This window comes from Pteropus alecto, unplaced genomic scaffold (genome assembly GCF_000325575.1).
Source record: "Pteropus alecto unplaced genomic scaffold, ASM32557v1 scaffold344, whole genome shotgun sequence".
NCBI lineage: Eukaryota > Metazoa > Chordata > Mammalia > Chiroptera > Pteropodidae > Pteropus > Pteropus alecto.
The window spans coordinates 234,666-256,633 of NW_006434840.1; the positions used below are offsets into that span (position 1 = coordinate 234,666).

The window sequence follows — 21,968 nt, forward strand, 5'->3', positions numbered from 1 at the left end:
AGTTGGTTCACATAATTGTGGAATCCTGGTGAATACAAAATCTAATAGAACAGGCTGGCAGGCTGCAGCGCCAAGAAAAAGTTGCAGTTTGAGTCCAAGGGCAGTCTACGCTGCTGGAAGAATTCTTTCTTGCTTGAAGAAGGTCAGCCTTTACCTATTAAGGTCTTCAAGTGATTGAATAAAGCCAACCTACATTATGGAGGGTAATATGCTTTACTCAAAGTCCAATATTTTAAATGTTAATCTCAACAAAAAATACACCTTCACCAAAACATTCAGAATGTTTGTGTCCCAGCCAAGTTGATGTATAAAATTAACCATCACAGATAGGTATTCTCAATCTTCCAATTTTATAAATAAGAAATTTGTGAACTTGCACACTCCCAGAAGGATTCAAAACAGATTATGTTTTTTACAACCAAGCACTCTGTGTTAGATGTGGAAGTCCCATTTTGCTCAGGGTTGAGTTCTAAAGTCATTGCATAAGTGAAACCCAAATAAAGTCATAATTACACTTGAAAATCTATTAAATTGCCTATAACATTGAGTATACAGTTTTGTATATCCAGTATCGATATATTTCTTTACTTAAGTCACCAGATAAGGTGTCTGGTTTACATTTAGGAGTAATATTTTATAAAAAAATATTTTTAATTATTAAATGTTTTGATTTTAGTATACAATTGAATTTGTTTAAGTTACATACGCATATGTATGAGATGCTTTTGCACAGTTTTAATGATATTAAACCCAATTTAAGATCTTGTTTAACCTATTTGTAGCTGTTGCCCTTTAGGGACAATCAGCACATCAAAACTTACTAATTATTGCAAAACATCTGGTTACTGGTCCTTAGTCACAGTGACTAAGTGTGACTAAGAAGAAGCTGAGTACATGTGTTAGATAAAAATCTATTGGACTTGTAATAAAAAATACTCAGTGAAATATTGTGAAGCATGCATTGTTACATTATTTTTAAATCTCAGGGCACCTAAATACAGTTCCAAAAATGTCTTTCCATGTGTTGTTTAAGTATACTAAGATTCCAGAATTTGAAAGCACATTGAAATTGGTTCAGTGTGTAGAAATTCTGGATAGTAGATGATCTGTGCAGTTTTTTGTTTCTTGCCTTGGTTTTAGCAAAACAAAGGTGCTTGTGGTACATGGCCAGAGAACACTGGCTATGTTACAGTGCACAAAGGTCCAGAGCTTGTGTTCAAAAACAATACAATGCTGGCAACATCTTAGTTAGCAAAAGCCTCCTGTTTCGGTTTATTATATTATTTAAGTCATGAGGTAGGATTGGTGGGTGGTTTTCTAGCTCAATACATGCATGCTTCTTCCCCTTTGAATTCCTACATCGCCATACCATATATCAAATGAGCACTTGGTTGTCAGTTACCATTTGTTTCCAGTTTCTAGTGATTACTAAATAACTAGAAAGTTATTTCCTAAAAGTACAATTTCATAGACAAAATATATGCGCAGCTTTAGTGTTTATGTTCTACTATATATATCTCCCTCAATTTAATATTCTTAATATTCTCACAAAGTTTAATATATTCTCATATTCTCTCTCTTTCGCTCCCCCCCCTTTTGAAAGTAATTTTCATCAGGAAACTGCAAACATAAATAATTCAGCATGCATCACCTACAGATAGTGAAATTCTCTTACATAAGCAACATCAACACTATTACACTCAAGAAAATTAACAATATTTCTGCAATGTTATCTAATTAGATCATACATTTCTGAAAAGTTCTTAGTGATACCTTTCCCACACTGTTCTTTCTGCCTGGAATGAGCTTCAATCAGCCCATCTACTTTACCAAATCCCACATTTTCCATAGAGCCCAAATTCCAATTCCATTTCTTTTATAATAATTTCACTGATAACCCCAACCTTCAATAATCTCTAGTGCACTTGAACTCCTGGAATACTAAATAATTTGTATTAGTCACTCATGTGGCTCTGCTTAATACTGTTCTCTTATTGTCTCCCAAAATTCAGTTATTTAAGTACCACCTTCACAAATTTTACCATATCTTTATAGTCAATATTTTTATTAAAATTATTGAGGTGACATTAGTTAATAAAATCAAAGAGGGTTCAAATGTACAATTCAATAATACATCATTGGTGTGTTCACCACCCAAAGGTAAATTTCCTTCTGTCACCAAATATTTGACCCTTTTACCCCATCTACCTCGCCCTGTCCCGTTCCCTCTAGTAACAACTAATCTATGTCCATGAGTCTCTGTCATGTTAGTTTGTTGTTTTTCAGTTTTATATCCCACATATGAAAGAAATCATATGGTTCTCAACTTTTTTGTATGACTTATTTCACTCGCCATGATAATCTCAAGATCCATCCATGTTGTCGCAGATGGCAGTATTTCATCTTTCCTTATGGCTGAGTAATATTCCATTGTATATAAGTTCCACATCTTTATCCAGTCATCTATCATAGGACACTTCAGTTGCTTCCATGTCCTGGCCACTGTGAATAATGCTACTATGAACATCAGGGTGCATATATCTCTGCAGATAAATGTTTTCAAAATTTCGGGGTAAATACCCAGAATGGGGATTGCTGGGTCATATGGTAATTTTATTCTTAGTTTTTTAAGGAACCTCTATACTGTTTTCTCCATAGTGGCTGTACCAATTAGCAGTCCCACCAGCAGTATATGAGGTTTCCTTTTTCTCCATATCCTCTCCAACATTTGTTATTACTTGTCCTGTTGATGATAGCCATTCTAGCAGGTATGAGTTGGTATCTCATTGTGGTTTTGATTTGAATTTCCCCAATAGCTAGGGAAGTTGAGCATCTGTTCATGTCTGTGGGCTGTTTGTGTCTTCTTGGGAGAAGTGTCTGTTCAGGTCCTCTGCTCATTATTTAACTGGATTGTATGTTTATTTTATTGTTGAGTTGTAAGAATCCTTTGTATATTTGGATATTAGCCCCTTATCAGAGGCGTTGTTTGTAAATATATTCTCCTATTCAGATAGTTACCTCTGTCTTGTCAAAGGTTTCTTTTGCTATGTAGAATTTTTTCAGTTTCATATAGTCCCATTCATTTATTTTTACTTTGACTTCCTTTGCCTTTGATGTCAAATTCATAAAATCCTCTCTAAATCCAAGGTCCATGAGTTTAGTACCTATGTTTTCCTCTATGCAATTTATTGTTTCAGGTCTTATATTTAGATTTTTGATTCATTTTGCATTAATTTTGGTGTACGGTGATAGAAAGCAGTCTAGTTTCATTCTTTTGCATGTGGCTTTCCAGATTTCCCAGCACCATTTATTGAAGAGGCTTTCCTTTCTCCATTGTATGTTGTTAGCTCCTTTGTCAAAAACTATTGCCCATATGTATATGGGAGTTTATTTCTGGACTCTCAGTTCTGTTCCATTAGTCTGTGAGTCTGTGTTTCTGTTGTTTTGATTATTTTCACTTTGTAGTATAATTTGAAGTCAGACAGAGTGATACCTCTGGACTTGTTCTTCTCTGTATTGCTTTGGCAATTTGGAATCTTTTGTGCTTCCATACATCTGATGATTTTTTGTTCTATTTCTTTAAAGAATGCTGTTGTGATTTGGGAGGGATTGCATTAAACCTGTATAATGCTTTAGGTAATAAGATCTTTTTAAGTGTGTTGATTCTTCTAATCCTTGAACACAGAATATCTTTCCATTTCTTTGTGTCTTCTTCAATTTCTTTCAATAATGTCTTACAGTTTTCAGTATATAGGTCCTTCACATACTTTATTAGGTTTATTCCTTCATATTTTAATCTTTTTGTTGCAATTGCAAAGAGAATTATTTCTTTTTTCTCTTCTTTCTCTGAAAATTCATTGTTAGAGTATAGAAATGCTATGGATTTTTGTACATTGATTTTGTGTCCTGAAATTTTACTATACTTGTTTATTACTTTTAATAGTCCTTTAGTAGAGTCTTTAGGATTTTCTATATAAAGAATCATGTCATCTGCAATCAAAGATAATTTTGTTTCTTCCTTTCTGATTTGGATGTTTATTTCTTTTTCTTTCCTGATTGCTCTGGCTAGGACTTCTAGTACTGTGTTAAATAGGAGTGATGAGAGTGGGTACACTTGTCTTGTTCTTGATCTTAGAGGAAAAGCTTTCAACCATTCATTCCCCACTGAGTAGGATGTTAGCTGTAGGCTTGTTATATATGAGTGGTCTATAGTTTTCTTTTTTTTTTTTTTTTTCTGAGTTTTCTTTACCCGGTTTTGGCATCCGGATAATTTCAGCCTCATAAAATAAGTTAAGAAGTATTACCTCTTCTTCAGTTTTTTAGAAACATTGGAGAAGAATAGATATTAAATCTTATTTGAATGTTTGGTAGAATCTCCTAGTGAAGGCATCTGGTCTTGGACTTTTACTTTTGGGGAGCTTTTTGATAATTGTTTCGATTTCCATACTGTTGATAGATCTATTTAGATTTTCCAGTTCTTCTTGATTCAGTCTAGGAAGGTTGTATATTTCTAAGAACTTGTCCATTTTTTCTAGGTTATTCAATTTGGTAGTTTATAATTTTTCATAGTATTCTTGTATGATCCTTTGTATTTTGGTGGTATCTGTTGTAACTTCTCTTTCTTTTCTGATTTTATTTGTGTCCTTTCTCTTTTTTCCTTAGTGAGTCTAGCCAGGACTCTGTCAGTTTTATTAGCCTTCTCAAAGTACCAGCTCTTTGTTGCATTAATTTTTTCTATTGTCTTTTTGTTCTCAATTTCATTTAATTCTGCTCTAATTTTTATTTCTTTCATTCTGCTGACTTTGGACTTCATTTGTTCTTTTTTTCATAATTCTTGTGATGTAATGTTAAGTTGTTTATTTGGGCTTGTTCTTGTTTCTTAAGATAGGCCTGTAATGATATGAACTTTCCTCTTATTACTGCTTTTGCTGTGTTCCAAAAGTTCCGATACGTTGTACTTTCATCCTCATTTGTTTCCATGTGTTTCTTGATCTCTCCTCTGATTTCTTTTCTGACTCAGTCATTCTTCAGTAGCATGTTGTTTAATCTCCACATATTTGTGGTTCTTCCTGCTTTCTTTTTGCAGTTGTACTCCAATTTCAAAGCTTTATGATCAGAAAATATGCCGGGTATGCTTTCAATCCTCTTAAGTTTGTTGAGGCTAGTTTTGTGTCCCAAATTATGATCTATCCTTGAGAATGTTCCATGTGCTCTAGAGAAGAGTGTATAATCTGATGTTTGGGGATGAAAGGCTCTGTAAATGTCAATTATGTCCAACTGGTCTAATGTGCCACCTAAGGTTGATATTTCCTTATCGATCTTTGGTTTGGATGATCTATCAATAGTAACAGTGAGATATTTATGTCCCCTATTATAATTGTGTTTTTATCAATTTCTCCCCTTAGTTCTGTTAGTGGTTGCTTTATATATTTTGGTGCTCCATGAATGGGAGCATAAATATTGATGAGTGTTATGTCTTCTTGATCTATGGTCCCTTTATCATTTTGAAGTGCCCATCATTTTCTCTTCTTGAACCTTTTATATCTTTAAGTCTATTTCATCAGATATAAGCTACACCCACTTTTCTCTGGATTCCATTTGGTTAGAGTATTATTTTCCACTCTTTTGGTTTGAGTCTGTATTTGTCCTTGCAGCTGAGATGTGACTCTTGAAGGCAACGTATGTTTGGGTTTTGGTTTTTGATCCAATTTGCTACTCTATGGCTTTTTATTGGTGTGTTCAGTACGTTTACATTTAGAGTGATTATTGAAATACGAGGGTTTCCTACAGCGATGTTATATTTTGTTTTCTGGTAGTTTGGTGTCTTTATTTTTTCTTTGTCCTTTTTCTTCTGTTATTTTCATTTAGTAGTGTTCTATGATTTTTATCTCTGTTTTCTCTTGTTTTATGTTATGTGTCTCAGTTCTAGATTTTTTTGTGTGCGGTTACCATTAAGTATATGTAAAGGAAAGGTATATATATAAAACCTTGTTCTTAATAAGGGTTATACTTTTCTGTTTATGTCTGCCTTTTAGTCATTTTGCTCATAATTATATATTTTTTTATTGTTTCGTTTCAGGTAGAATGACCCTCTTCAGTATTTCCTGTAATGCAGGACTTTCCCTAAGCTTTCGTATGTCTGAAAATGTCTTTATTCTTCATCATATCTAAAGGAGAACTTTGGTGGATATATTATTTTTGGCTGGTACTTTCTTTATTTCAATAGTTTGAACATTTGGTTCCACTCTCTCCAACTTGTAAGGTTTGTGCTGAAAAGTCCAATGATGATCTAATGGGTTTTCCTTTATAAGGTATTGTCTGCTTTTTCCTGGATGCTTTGAGAATTCTTTCTTTGTTATTTATTTTTGACAATTTTGATATAATATGTCTAGAAGAAGGCCTTTTTGTGTTAAGATAATTAGGCATTTTGTTTGCTTCTTAGATTCAAGTATCCAGTTGTTTCCATAGCTTTGGGAACTTCTTGTTGACTATTTGAATATGCTCTCTGTTCCCTTATACCTCCCTTCTCCTCCTCTTATGCCCATTTATTCTTATATTGCTCTTTCTGGTGGTGTCAGATATTTCTTGTAGAGTTCTTTCTTTCTTTTGTCACTCCAAAGTCTCTCTCTTCTTCCATCTGCATCATTTCCAGATTTCTGTCTTTGATATCACTAATTCTTTCCTCTATCTGGTCAGCTCTATTTCCTAAGCTTGCCAGTCCATTAGTCATCTCTTTTAATGAGTTTTTCATCCAAAGAGTTCTATTTGTTGTGGTTTTTTATTTTTATTTTTTTTTAGAGTTTCAATCTCCTTGGTAAATTATCCCTGTTATTTGTTGATTTTGTTTCATAGTTCTTTGAACTGTCGATCAGAATTTTCTTGCATCTCGTTGAGGTTTTTCTGAAGTGCAACTTGAATTCTCTCTCATTTATATCATATATTTCTATATCATTAAGCTAATTTCTGCACAGTTTTTTTTTTCTGAGCTACCTTGTCAGTTTGATTGCTCATGGTGTTTGATGGACTATTTCTTCACCTAAGTATTAATGGGAATGTACTCTGCTTTTTTTAAAAAAAAAAAAAAAGAAAGAAAATTTATTTTGTAGTGAACTCTCTTTAGCAGGTTGATAAGAAGAGGTTTTTCTTTTTGATTTCCAGTAGGTGGCGCCCAATCCTCCAGAACTGCCCAAGCCTGCTGGATCTCTGCTTTGAAGTTAAGAATGCCCGTTATCTTATTTCACTCAGCATAATAACCTCTAGGTCCATTCATGTCATAGCAAATGGTAGGACTTCATTTTTTTAATGGCTGAGTAATATTGCATTCTATATATATGAACCATAACTTCTTTATCCAGTAGTCCGTCGATGGGCATTTAGGTTGCTTCCATATCTTGGCTATTGTAAATTGTGCTGCCATGAATATCGGGGTGCATAGATCTTTACGAATTATTGTTTTGGGGTTTTTTTTGGATAAATACCCAGAAGTACAATTGCTGGGTCAAAAGATATATCCATTTTAAATTTTTTGAGAAACTTCCAGAGTGTTTTCCATAGCGACTGTACCAATTTGCAATCCCACCAACAATTTCGCTTGTATGCAGAATCTAAATGGACAAGAGCGCATCACAGATAGGCATACTTAAAATGACAACTGCCTATATGGCTCTGTAACAGCCTCAGAGTGAGTTATGTGAAGTAGTGTCAGTAACAAACCCTCTTAACCTTAATGATTGGGCTTTAAAATAGCATTTGGTCACGGGGATGCGGAGCACAGCATAGAGAATGCAGTTGGCATTAATATATTGGCTCAGTGGAAAACCAGAGGAGAGAAGGAGCAATTAGGGGGATCGTTTTATAAACTATATAAATGTCTAACAAATGTACTGTGTACTTGAAACTAAGAAAATAAAATTTAAAAAAAAGAATGTCCTTTATTCTCTGGGGAGGTGTGAGTCTCCTCTGTGACCAGGTTGCATCAGTCCCAGGGTTCCAACCCCATGGGATAATGTGAAGGGTATTGGGGGTCCAAGCCTCTGAAAAGGCCCTGAAGTCCCTGTACTGTCCCAACAGTCAGATGCAATGTTGGGCTGCTTCCTTCAGAGCCAGCTTGACTGGGTGGTGGTGGGGTGGATTGGGTGAAGACAGTGGTATGTGGCTGTTTTCTTTCCAATAATGCTGACCCTCTATATCTCTGCCCATCACTGGGACTGGCTGCAGTGTATGTCTCATTTCTGGTTGCACAAATTCTCCTGGGACTAGGTGCTACTTATGGGAGGGTACAGTAGGAGGTAGAGGGCTCACTCTAGGATGGTGGAGGGAGGTGGCCAGTCTCCATGACTCAGCTTTTTTCCTGGCAATGGAGGTTGCTAAGACACAGCTGTTGTCCCTCTTAGCTTGGTCTCTGCCCTGATCACTGGGCTCTGCTGTGTGTAATATGTTGATCACTCAAACAGGACTCTGGGGCTTCAGAGAGCCAAAATCCTTGCTTAATTTCCTCCTTTCCCTCAACTTGCAGGGAGCTCTGGGCTGCGTTCCACAGTGCTTATCTTTGTTTCTTTCTCTCTTTACACTTCTCTGACTTGCATGATTGGCCCACCTTCAGATGCTCTGATGTGCATATCTCTCAGACATGCTTGTGTGCAGGTTGGATGTTATTTGTTGGATTGTAGGTGTTCAATCTTGTTGCAATTTCAAGAAAGATCAGGGGAGATCCCTCACGCCACCATGCTTTTGACGTCACTCCTTATCACCGATATTATTTACTTACTATTTAAAAATTAGCTCAGCTAAAAATAAATACCTATATTAGTTTTCTCCCAAGCAATCTGGAGAATTCTTGGTTTGATGTGGAGCATTATTTTCCTAGGGTTATTGTAACAAATTACCACAGGTTGGGTGGCTTAAAACAGCAGAATATTCTCTCACAGTTCTAGAGGCCAGAAGTCTAAAGTCGAAGTGTTGTCAGTGCCACAATCCCTCCTGAGGCTCTAGGGGAGAATCTGTTACTTGCCTCTTCCACTTTCTGGTAAATGTGGGTGTTCTTTGGCTTATGGCATCAACACTTCAATATCTGCCTGGTCTTTACATGACTTTCTTCTCTTTGTCTCTGTGTTGTTCCTTTTTTAAGGACACTTTTCATTGAATTTAGGGCCTACTCAAATAATCTAGGATAATCACCTCATAAACCTTAGCTTAATTAAATTTGCAAATAAGGTAACATTTATGGGTTCTGAAGATTAGGATGTGGACATATCTTTTTGGGAAACCCCATTCAGCCTACTACAATATATTACATATGTATTTTTTTTGGTATATAACAAATATATATAACAATTTAAATAAAATGAATTATCTATGCACCACCCAAAAACAATCTTAGATGCCTTGAAGAAGACAAAGTGTTTCGTCTTATTATTTTTCATATTTTCCATAGTTTCATGCTAGGTAATACTGTTTCTATATATTCAGGTTACATACTAATCAGATATCTATTGAATGAATATATGTACACATTTACATGCATGCATACATACATACATATATACATACATGTGTACATTTCTGACTTCATTCTGCCTAGATATGGCTGCTATCATGCTTAATACTTTCTCTCAGTCTCTTAGGCTTGCCTAGTTCATTAGTTTATACAAATTGATGAATTATTTTGTTTTATAGTACTCTATTTTCTGATGCTATTGAGATGGTTTAGATGTAAGATTTTAAGTCCTTCTAGGTTTAGATTAGGTCTAGCTTTCTAATAATATCCAACTCCATTCACCTCTCCTTTTTCTAATACCCAAACACCTGATGTGTTATTGGAGAAGGATTAGAGTTTCAGAGGGTTAAACTAAATTTTATCTTAAACAATGAATGTGTTCATATATGTGTGTATGTACACACATGTGCACTCAGGAATGAAAATGATTAGTTTAAATTTAGAGCAAAGCTAGAAGAGACCTGCGTACAAAAGCAGCTTTTCTCTTTCTTTTTGGGAAAGAGAAAAACCTGCCCTTTATCTTATTACCATGACAATACTCCTTCATCTTCTTTTAACCTAGTGTGCTGTAGGAGTACTTCGTTATTTCATTTTCTTTTGAGTCTTGCCTTTCTACTTGCAAGCTCTAAATCAGAGCTATTTTAAACAGTTGATTCCCCTTGACCTTAATCTCCCAGGGCCTTTCTGCCTATCTTCGTTAAATGCTCAAGACCTTAAATATTTGTAAAATTTACCACATTTTCTCCAGGTTTCTTTCTAGAAGTGATAGTTCTAGGTACTTTTATTCATGTTTAATTTGCTATTTAAAATTTTTAGGGTGCAGCGTTCTATGATTTTTGAGTCCATGAAAAATGCTGGGTATGAAAAAATACAGAAACCTAGGTGTGGTTTGGAGAGAAGTTTTAATTTCCACAGTCCTTCTCCTCAAATGTCCAGAATTCTAATCAAATTTACTTCTTGATATATCACCAAGATGATGAATAAAGGTTATTTAACATGAAAAATCTGATGTTACAGCTTAAAACCAATTCTCAGATGAGCTTCCAAAGCTGTGATAATTATATTCAATAAAAGGTGGAATAGGAAGCCAGGATGAGTTATCTTGGTGAGGATTCTTTTAAAATCATCAAAACTCTAGGGCTGAAAACTCACTCACTCCTTACATTATGTCTTCCTCATAACCTTCAAGCAAAGTATGTTATGTGCAAGGAAAAGGTAAGGCAGATAGTGTTTTCTTAAGCCACAGTGATAGTTATTCTCAAATATGAAAGAAATCAGACTGTATATCAGAATTCTTATTAAAATTATTTTTAAAAGATTGAGGCTGGAGGCATCACTCTGCCTGACTTCAAATTCTACTAAAAAGTGACAGTAATCAAAATAGTGTGGTATTGGCAGAAAAACAGACACACGGACCAGTGGAACAGAATCAACAGTCCAGAAGTAAGCCCATATTTATATGGGCAAATAATTTTTGACAAAAATGACAAAAACACAGAGTGGAGAAAGGAAAACCTCTTTAATAAATGGTGCTGAGAAATCTGGAAAGCCATCTGCAAAAAAATGAAACTAGACTGTTGTCTATCACCACACACCAAAATTAACTCAAAATGGATTAAGGACCTGAATATAAGACCTGAAACAATAAAATGCATAGAAGAAAACATAGGAACTGAACTCAATGGCCTTGGACTTAAAGAGGATTTTATGAATTTGACCCCAAAGGCAAGGGAAGTCAAAGGAAAAATAAATGAATGGGACAACATCAAACTAAAAAGCTTCTGTTCAGCAAAAGAAATCATCAACAAGGTAAAGAGAAAACCATCCAAATAGGAAATTATATTTGCAAGCAATCCCTCCGATAAGGGCCTAATATCAAAAATATACAAAGAACTCATAAGACTTAATAACAACAAAAAAACAAATGATCCAATCAGAAAATGGGCAGAGGGCCTGAACAGACACTTCTCCCTAGAGAACGTACAAATGGCCGACAAATATTTGAAAAGATGCTCAACATTGCTAGCTATTAGGGAAATGCAAATCAAAACCACAATGAGATACCATCTCACACCTGTTAGAATAGCTATAATCAACAGGACAAGTAATAACAACTGTTGGTTAGGATGCAGAGAAAAAGGAAGCCTCATACACTGCTGGTGGGACTGAAAATTGGTACAGCCACTATGGAAAACAGTATGGAGGTTCCTCAGAAAACTAAGAATTGATCTACCATACGATCCAGCAATCTCTCTACTGGGTATTTACCCCAAAGACTAGAAAACTCATATCTGAAAAGATATTTGCACACCAATGTTCATAGCAGCATTATTCACAGTGGCCAGGACATGGAAGCAACCGAAGTATCCTATGATAGATGATTGGCTAAAGAAGCTGTGGTACATATATACAATGGAATATTACTCAACCTTAAGAAGAGATGAAATACTGCCATTTGTGACAACATGGATGAACCTCAAGGTAATCAAGGTGGGTGGTAGACAGAATAAAGAGGGTCAATTATGTGGTGAAATAAAGAAATCTAACTATGGGAGATGAACACACAGTATAAACCTATATATGCCTTACTGTTAAAGTGTACAGCTGCCACTTATTGAATTTCGTTAACCAATGTCACCATAATAAAATAAATACATACATACATACATGCATGCATACATACATACATACATACATACATAAAAAGTATAGCAAAATCATGAATAAAAAATGGTAATAACTGCATTGCTATAAACAAGTACCTCAAATGGAAAAGAATTAAGTGCTCCAACCAAAAGATAAGGTGGCTGAATGGATAAGGAGACAAGACTCCTACATATGCTGCCTACAAGAGACTCCCTTCAGATTAAAAGGTGCACACAGACTAAAAGAAAGAGAATGGAAAAAGATATTGCCTTGATGATCCTAGAGAATATTGTGCTGCATGAAGTAATTCAGATGGAAAAAGACCAATACCATATGATTTCACATACATGTGAATCTAAAGAACAAAATAAGCAACAATAACAACAAAAACGGAAACAAACTCATAGATACAGAGAATATTTTGAGGGCTACTAGATGGGAGGGAGGTTGGGGAGAATGATGAAAAAGGACAAAGGGATTAAGAAATATAAATGTATAATTAACAAAAATAGTTGTGGAGACAAAATGTAGCATAAAGAAAATAGTCAACAATGTTATAATAAATATGTAAGGAGGAATAAGGGAAATAGAGTTAGTGGGGTGATTACTTAAGCTTTAATCACTATGCTGTACAACTGAAACTATTATTGAAAGCCAACTATAATTGAAAAACAACTCATTCAATTGTAAAAAAAAAAAAATATTTTGACCACATTAAAATGAGAATTCTCAGTGTACACAAAAATTATTCACAATGTGTAGCTATGGGATGCTTGTCTTATTATGTCTTCAGGCCATAAAGCAAGAAACAGTAAGGTCAACATTAAGAGCTGTTTTCAAATGTAGTTGTTTTGTTGAGGAAGCTTGCTTGCAGAATTCAGAATTCGAAAGCCAGAAAATCTTTGATACAGGCTAGATTCGCTTACAACCAATACACATGAAAGTATTTTTCACAGAAGGAAATATATGATGTTATGCTTTCAAGAAGTTATTAAAGCAGAACCATAATGGTGGAGTAGGTAAACTCTGAGATCACCTCCACCCATAATCACATTAAAATTACAATTAAATTTTAGGATATCACTGAGAACCACCTGAAGACTAGCTGAAAAGAATTCCTATAAGGAAAGATATAAAGGAGAAGCCACATCCAGGTGAGTAGGAAAGGTAGAGATGTAGACTGGGCATGTGTGACAGTTAAGAAACCGGAGGTAGATATAGGCCCAGAGGTCCCCCTGAGGAGTGAGAGATCTCAGCCACACACTGGGCTCCCAAGTTCAGGATTCCAATGCTGAGAAGAGGAGTCCACATAATATCTGGCTATGAAAACCAGTGAGGATTGCATCTGAAAGAGGAAAAGAGTTGCGAGAGACTGAAGTCTTGCTCTTAAAGGGCCCACATTCAAACTTACTTGCTCACAAACTCACTCTAAGCTCCAGCATATGGTCAGTAGCTTGAAAAGCACCAGGGATATATGTGGAAAACCTAAAGGGACTAACTTCAAGGCAAGTACTGTAGCATCAGGAATTGGGACAGCTCTCTCAAGGGACGTAAGTCCCGGCAAGTGCCATTGTTCCTTTGTTGAGCTCTCTTTCCACTCATCTAGCTGGCCCACCACAGGTGGGTGCAAAATGTATGCTCTCCATTACCCTTGCTAACATCACTTGCCCTGCCCTGTTTATTCCCTGAGACTCCATCCCGTCCAATTAGCTCATCAAGCTGAAGCCTCTTCCAGTGGCTCCTCTACACAAGGACCCTGGCTCGGCTCATGCTGTGGATTTTCTCTAAAGTCCACAAACCTTATATGAGTGGTAGCTTCCCTAGGCTTGTGCTGCAGATTCTCTCAAGAGCCTGCTAACCCTACGTAAGTGGTGGCCACCCTTGGCTTGTGGAGCAGAATCTCTCAAAGGTCCACAAACACGACACTAATGGGAGACAGCCTTGTCACATGTTACAAACACTCTTAAAAATGCACAAACCTTACATAGGCAGTAGCCAGCCTTGACATTCATTGTAGCTCCTTTCAAACAGCCTCAAGCCCATAACAAGTGGCAACTGGCCTCCAGTTGCACTGTAACTCCCATCAGGTGGCCCCAAGCCTGGCATAAGCAGTGCCCAGTCTTGGCATGTAACACAGCTCCAACTAAGTGGACACAAGCCAGGCACAAGTGGCAGCTGGCCACAGCTCACAATGTAGCCTCTCTCAACTGCCTCAATGCCCAGCACAAGTTGCAACTGGCTGCAGATCACATTGTAAACCCTACCACATGGCCCCCAGCCCAGCACAAGTGGTAGCTGATCTTAGCCTGCATCAGAGCGCCTCCCGAGAGGATACAGACCCAACACACACAATATCTGGCCTCAGACTGCACCAAGCACCACCCATCCTGCTCCACAACCATGAAAGGAAGCCTTGGCTAATACCAGATACCTGCTAAAGCAACTCCCACTCTGTGGGATCAACCACCATACAACAGCTCATCCACTATAGTCATGGCCAACCCTTACAGCCAGTCAGCATGAGGGTCAATGTAACCCACTGACATGCCAGCAGCAATTGAGGTCCAGCTACAACAGAAGGGCACACACGACCCACAGAGAGAATACCCCAGGAGCACCTGGCTTTGACCAGGGAGGACTATGCCACTGGGCCCCACAGGACACCTTCTACATGAAGCCACTCTTTCAAGACTGGGAGATGTAGCAGATCTACCTAATATAAACAAACAAACAAACATAGAATGTCAGCCAAAATGAAGAGAAAAGAAACATGTCCCAAATGAAAGACCAAGACAAAACTCCAGAAGAAGAAATAAATGAAATGGAGACGAACAATGGAACAGATAAAGAGTCCAAAACACTGGTTATAAGATGCTCAGTGAACCTGGGAGAAGAATAAATGAACTCAGTGAGAACTTAAACAAAGAGATGGAAGAAATTAAAAAGAACCTTTCAGAACTTAAAAAATATATATAACTGAAATGAAGAATACAATACAGGGAATCAATAGCAGGTTAGATGAAGCAGAGAATTGAATCAGCGATCTGGATGACGCACAATTGGAACAGTAAAAAGAAAACGATTTTTAAAAAGTTCAGATGGTTTAAGGGACCCGTAAGAAAACATCAAGCATGAAAACATTTACATTATAGTGGTCACAGAAGGAAGAGAGAGAGAGAAAGGGATTGAAAGACTATTTGAAGAAAAAAATGACTAAAAACTTTCTTAACCTGGGGAAGGAAACAGACATACAATTCCAGGAAGCACAGAGTTCCAAACAAGGTAAAACAAGATGGATCTAGAGGTTCACACCAAGACACATCATAATTAAAACACCAAAAGTTGAAGACAAATAGAGTCTTACATGTTCAAGAGAAAAAGAGTTATGTAAAAGGGAGCTCCCATAAGACTGCCAGCTTATTTTTTTTAACAGAAATTTTGCAGGACAGAAGGGAATGACCTGAAATATTTATGAAAAATGTGATGAAAAGCAAAGACCTACAACAAAGATTACTCTATCCATGAAAGCTATCATTTAGAATCAAAAGGAGATAAAATTTCCCAGAAAAGAAAAAGCAGAAGTAGTTCATCACTGCTAAACCAGTATTAGAAGTAATGTTAAAGGAAGATGGTGGAGTATGTAAATACTGTGCTTGCCTTCTCTCATGACCATATCAAAATTACAACTAAACTACAGAACAACCATCATTGAAAATTACCTGAAGTCTAGCTGGATGGAAGTTCTACCTCTAAGGACATACAGAAGAAACCATCTCATGACTGGTAAGAGAGGCAGAAACATGAAATGGGCTGGTTTCACACTCAGCTGTTGGTTTTAAAAATTGGGAGGGCTATCTCAGCTATGGAGTTCCCCCCTAAGGAGCAAGAGTTTGCAGACCCACAATAGTCTCCAGAGCCCAGGGTTCTACTGTTGGGAAGAGAAGTCCTCATAACTTCTGGATGTGAAAACCAATGGAGATTGTGGCTGAATGAGATGGAGGGCTGTTGGAGTCCCAGGTATTCCTCTTAAAGGGCCTGTGCAAAGACTTACTCCATGATGGACTCACTCGCTCTGAGCTCCAGCACTGGGGCAGCAACTCAAAAGGCACCAGAGAAATATGGGAAGGAATCGAATTGTCTGGCTTCAGGACAAGGGCTGGAGGGACAGCTTTATCCCAGACAGAAGTGCTGGCAGAAGCCATTGTTCCTTTGTTGAGTCATCTTCCCATCCAAGCTGCACCATATCTGAGTCTGTATCAACCTATCTATCACTGTTAATCCCTCCCTTGTGATTTCCGAAATGTTTTCCACCCAAGCCAGTTCTAGTGGCTTTTTCGTACAAATGGCCTGTCTCGGCTCATGTTGCAGACTTTCCTAAAATCTCTCAAAGGCTCACCAACTGCAAACAAACAGCTGCTAGCCTTGGCACCGCCGTATATCTTTCTAAGTAGCCCCGAGTCTGGCACTAGCAGCAGCCAGCCTTGGATCATAGCTTAGCCTCTCCTATATACCTCCAAGCCCAGCAGAAGTGACAAACATCTGAAGATGACATTTTAGCACATACCAAGTGACCCCGGGTAGAGCATAGGCAGCGGCTGAAATTGGCCTGCAACAGAGACCCTCCCAAGTGGCCACACTAGGTGGCCAGCTTCATATAACACTAGAGTACCATCCAAACACCTGTACAAAAGACATACATGAAAGGCAGACTTGGCAAGTGCCAGAGCCATGCTAAAGTGAATTCTGCTCTCTAGAGTCAACCCCTACACAACTGTACAAGACCCTTACATATGCTGCTTACAAGAGACCCAGTTCAGTTCTAAAGACATGCATAAACTGAAAGAGATGGGAAAAAAAAAACATTTCATGAAAATGGAAATTAAAAAAAAAAAAAAAGAAAAGATGTGGTAGCAATACTCATACCAGACTAAAGAAACTTTAAAACAAAGGTTATAACAAGAGATAAAGAAGGACCCAGTAATCCCATGTCTGGGTATTTATCTGAAGAAACCTAAAACACTATTTGAAAGGGTCATATGCATCCATATGTTTATTGCATAATTATTTGCAATAGCCAAAGTATGGAAGCAACCTAAGTGTCCATCAATAGATGAATGGACAAAGAAGAAGTAGTACATATATACAACAGAATATTATTCAGCCACAAAAAAAAAAAAAGAATGAAATCTTGCTATTCGCCACAACATGGATGGACCCAGAGGATATTGTACTGAGTGGAATATGACAGAAAAAGACAAATCCATATAATTTCACTTATACGTGGAATCTAAAGAACAAAAGAAATCAACAACAACAACAAAACAGAAACAAACTCATAGGTACAGAGAACATTTTTATGGTTGCCAGGTGGGAGGGAAGTTGGGGGGTGATGAAAAGGGTAAGGGATTAAGAAGTAGAATTGGTAATTATAAAATGGGCATGTAAATGTATAGTATAGGGAATGTAGTCAATAATATTGTAATAACTATGTATGGTGTCAGATGGGTGTTAGATTTTTTGGGATGATCATTTCATAAGTTGTGTAAACGTCTAATTCCTACGTTGTTCACCTGAAACTAATATAACACTGTATGTCAACTGTTACTAAAAAGTAAATTATTTTAGAAAAAGAAATGTTAAAATGACTAAGTAGAAAAGGACAAAATATGAATAAGAAAATATAGGAAAGAAAAAAATTCTCACTGACAAATGCAAACACGTAGTGAAAGCATGGATCAACCAACTATACAGCTACTGCAAACATTAAAAAGCAAAAGTAGGACTATCATGTGCAATTACAGCAATAAAGGAATACACATAAACACATACAATAGAAGTAAAGAATAATGAACCAAACATAAACGTAGAGGGAGTGAATAAAAAATGTAGTGATTTTAGAATGTATGCAAACTTAAGCAATCATCAACTTAAAATAGACTGCTATAAATATAGCTTCATATATGTGAAACACATGGTAACCACAAACCAAAAATCTACAAGAGTTACATAAAAAAAATGAAGAGAAAAGAATCCAAACACAACTCTGGAGAATCATCAACATACAAAAGAAGAGAACAAGAGAATAAAAAAGGAACAGAGAACTACAAAAACAATCAGAAAACATTAATAATATGGCAACAACTACATATCTATCAATAATTATTTTAAATGTAAATGGATTAAATGTTCCAATTAAGAGAGAATTGGTGGCTGAATAGATTAAGAAAAAAACTAGACCCATACATATGCTGCCTACAAGAGATGTACTTCAGATCAAAAGACACACACAAACTGAAAGTAAGGGTATGGTAAAAGATATTTCATGGAACTGGAAATGAGAAAAAAAAAAACTGGGGTAGTAGTACTGATACCAAACAAAATAAAATTTAAAGCAAGTGCTTTAACAAGAGACAAAGAAGGAAATTTTATAATGCTAAAGAGATCAGTCCAACGAGATTATGTAACAGCTACACATCCAATTAAATAGCACCCTAAATGTATGAAGCAAATATAGACAGACATAAAGGGGGAGATAGAGAGTATTACAACAGTAATAAGGGACACTAACACCCCATTGACATCAATGGATAGGTTGTCCAGAAAGAAAATCAACAAGGAAACAGAGGCCTAAATGACACATTAGACAAGATAGAGTTAATTTTTTTTAACATTTTACTAAAAGCAGAAGACTAAACATTTTTTAAGTGCACCTGAAATATTTTTCAGTATAGACTATATATTAGAACACAAAACAAGTATTAGTAAATTTAAGAAAATTGAAACCATATCAAGCGTCTTCTCTGATCAGAATGGTATGAAACTATAAATCCATTACAAGAAAAATACTAAAAAACACACAAAATACATGAAGACTAAAAACATGTGGTACTAAACAATGACTGGATTAAAGTCAAGGATAAAGGAAGAAAGCCAAACATACCTTAAAACAAAAGTAAATGAAAACACAGTGACCCAAAATCTATGGAAACAGTCAAAGCAGCCATAAGAGGGAAATTCATAGTAATACAGGCCTAGCTCTAGGAACAAGAAAAATCTCAAATAAACTATTTAGCCTTACACCTAAAGGAACTCGAAAAAGAAGAACAAAGTCCAAAGTTAGTAGATGGAGGGAAACAATAAACATCAGAGCAGAAATAAATAACATAACACACCAGAAAAAGGCAATACAAAAGATCAATGAAACCAAGAGCTGTTTCTTTTAAATGATAAATGTAATTAATAAACCTTTAGCTAAATTCAAGATAAAAAGAGAGACCAAATAGAAACAGATATGTAAAAGGAGAATTGACAACCAATATCACAGATATACAAAGGATTATGAGAACATACTATGAACAACAAATTATATGGCAACAAATTGGACAATCTGAAAGAAATAGATAAATTACTAGAAACATATAACATTCAAAGACTAAATCTGGAAGAAACACAAATCGGTAATTAAAAAACTCTCAATAAAAAAATCATTGCATAATAGGTGAATTTTACCAAATATTAAAAGAAGAATTAATAACTAACCTTCTGAAACTATTCAAAGAAAATTGAAGAGGAAGGAAAGTTTCCAAACTCATTTTATGACCAGCATTAACCTGATACCGAAACCAGACCAAGACACTGCAAAAACTGAAAATTACAGGCCAATATCCATGACAATCATAAATGCAAAAATCCTCAACAAATATTTTCAAACCAAATTCAGCAATACATTAAAAATGTTAATACACCATGATCAAGTGAGATTTGTTTCTGAGATGCAAGGTTGAAATAATATCCACAAATCAATTAACGTGATACATTACTTAAACAAAATGAAGAGTAAAAATAATATGATTATAACAATGCAGAAAAACATTTAACAAAATCCAACCTCCATTTATTATACAAGCAATCAGCAAAGTGAGAATAGAGGGAATATACCTCAACATAATAAAGGCAATATATGACAAACCCACAGCTAACATCATATTCAAAGGTAAAAAGCTAAAAGCGTTTTCCTGAGGAACAAGACAAGGATGTCCACTTTCACCACTTTTATTCAGCATAGTATTGAAAGTCCTAGCCACAGCATTCAGACAAAGAATAAAAATAAAAAAGAATACAAATTGTAAAGGAAGAAGTAAAACTCTCATTATTTGCCGATGACATGATACTATATAGAGAGAACCCTAAAGATTACACAAAAAAACTGATACCATCAGGAGAGGAAACATAAGAATAATGGGTATTACTGAAGGCGAGGAAAAGGAACAGGAACTAGAAAGCATTCTCAGACAAATAGTGAATGAGCATTTCACAAATCTAAGGAATGAGCTGGAGCTTAGAATTCAAAAAGTCAACAGAACACTTAATTATCTTAACCCAAAAAGGCCTTCACCAAGACATATTATATTAAAGTTATCAAAAATCAACGACAAAGACAGAATTCTCAGGGAAGCCAGAGAAAAGAAAATGGTAATTTATAAGGGAAAACCCATTAGGTTATCCTCAGACTTCTGGCTTGCAAACCTTACAAGCCAGAAAGGAATGGGATCAAATATGTAAACTATTAAGTGAAAGGAACTGTCAGCCTAGAATAGTATATCCAGCTAAGCTCTCCTTTAGCTAAGAAGGAGAAATTAAGAACTTTCCAGACGTACAAAAATTGAGGGAATTCTCCACTACGAGACCTGCACTACAGGAAATACTGAAAGTGGTTAGTTCACCTAAAACAAAATTGAAAACGAAAAAACATAATTAGGAGTAAAGTGACTATTAGGCAAATAGAAGCAGAAGAGTGCTACCCTTACTTAGAACAGGGCATTATAAGCTTAAATAATAAGAAGAGAATTGTTATAACAAGATAGTATTGAACGTTCAGCATATGTAGGGACAAATTGAGATAACAATGACTGAAAAGGGGAGGACTCAAAGATCCAAATTTGCAATGGGGAATGGAGACAAAGCATGTGCAGAAAAAAATGGACGACTGTGTATACATAACTATCCTTTTCATATTGGTAATGGTACCAAAGTTCAGAACTGAAGTATATAACAAAAAACAACAAGAACCAGAGGCAAAACTCACAAAAGCCAATCAAAATAAAGAAAACAGAAACACAAGGACAAGGAAGCAATGGAAACATTGAGCTACCAAAAATCAAAAGATACAATGGCTATAAAAAGACATCATATTTCAATAACCACCCTAAATGTAAATGGACTTAACTAACCAAGAAAAAGTCAGAGTTGCAGAATGGATCAAAAAACAAAGCCCAACCATATGCTACCTCCAGGAGACACACCAGAGTTCCAAAGACAAATATAGACTCAAAGTGAAAGAGTAGAAAATGATATTTCAAGCAAATGACATTCTGAGAAAAGCAGGAGTAGCAGTACTAATATCAGACGAAATGGACTTCAAACTAAAAAAAGGTAAAGATACTGAGGGACCCTTCATAATGGTAAGAGAATCATGCACCAAGAAGATATAACACTTATTAATATCTATGTTCCCAATCATGGAGACGTGAAATATGTAAAGCAATTACTAACAGAACTAAACAGAGAAACAGATCAAAACACTATCATAGTAGGGGATCTGAATATCTCACTGTCAGATATGGTCAGATCATCCAAACAGAAAATCAATAAGGAAATGACATCCTTAAATGACACATTAGACCACCTGGACATAATTGACATTTACAGAGCCTTCCATTCCAAAACAGTTGCTTATACATTCTTTTCTAATGCACATGAATAGTCTCAAAAAGCGACCACATACTGGGACACAGAAATAGCCTCAACAAATATAAAAGAGTTAAAA

General features: G+C 36.0%; 1 protein-coding gene across 1 annotated transcript in view; it reads left to right on the top strand.

Moving 5' to 3' along the window:
- The window catches only part of KLF8 (Kruppel like factor 8), a 238,893-nt gene that overhangs the window by 191,062 nt on the left and 25,863 nt on the right, over nt 1-21,968 (top strand). The window lies entirely within an intron of this gene.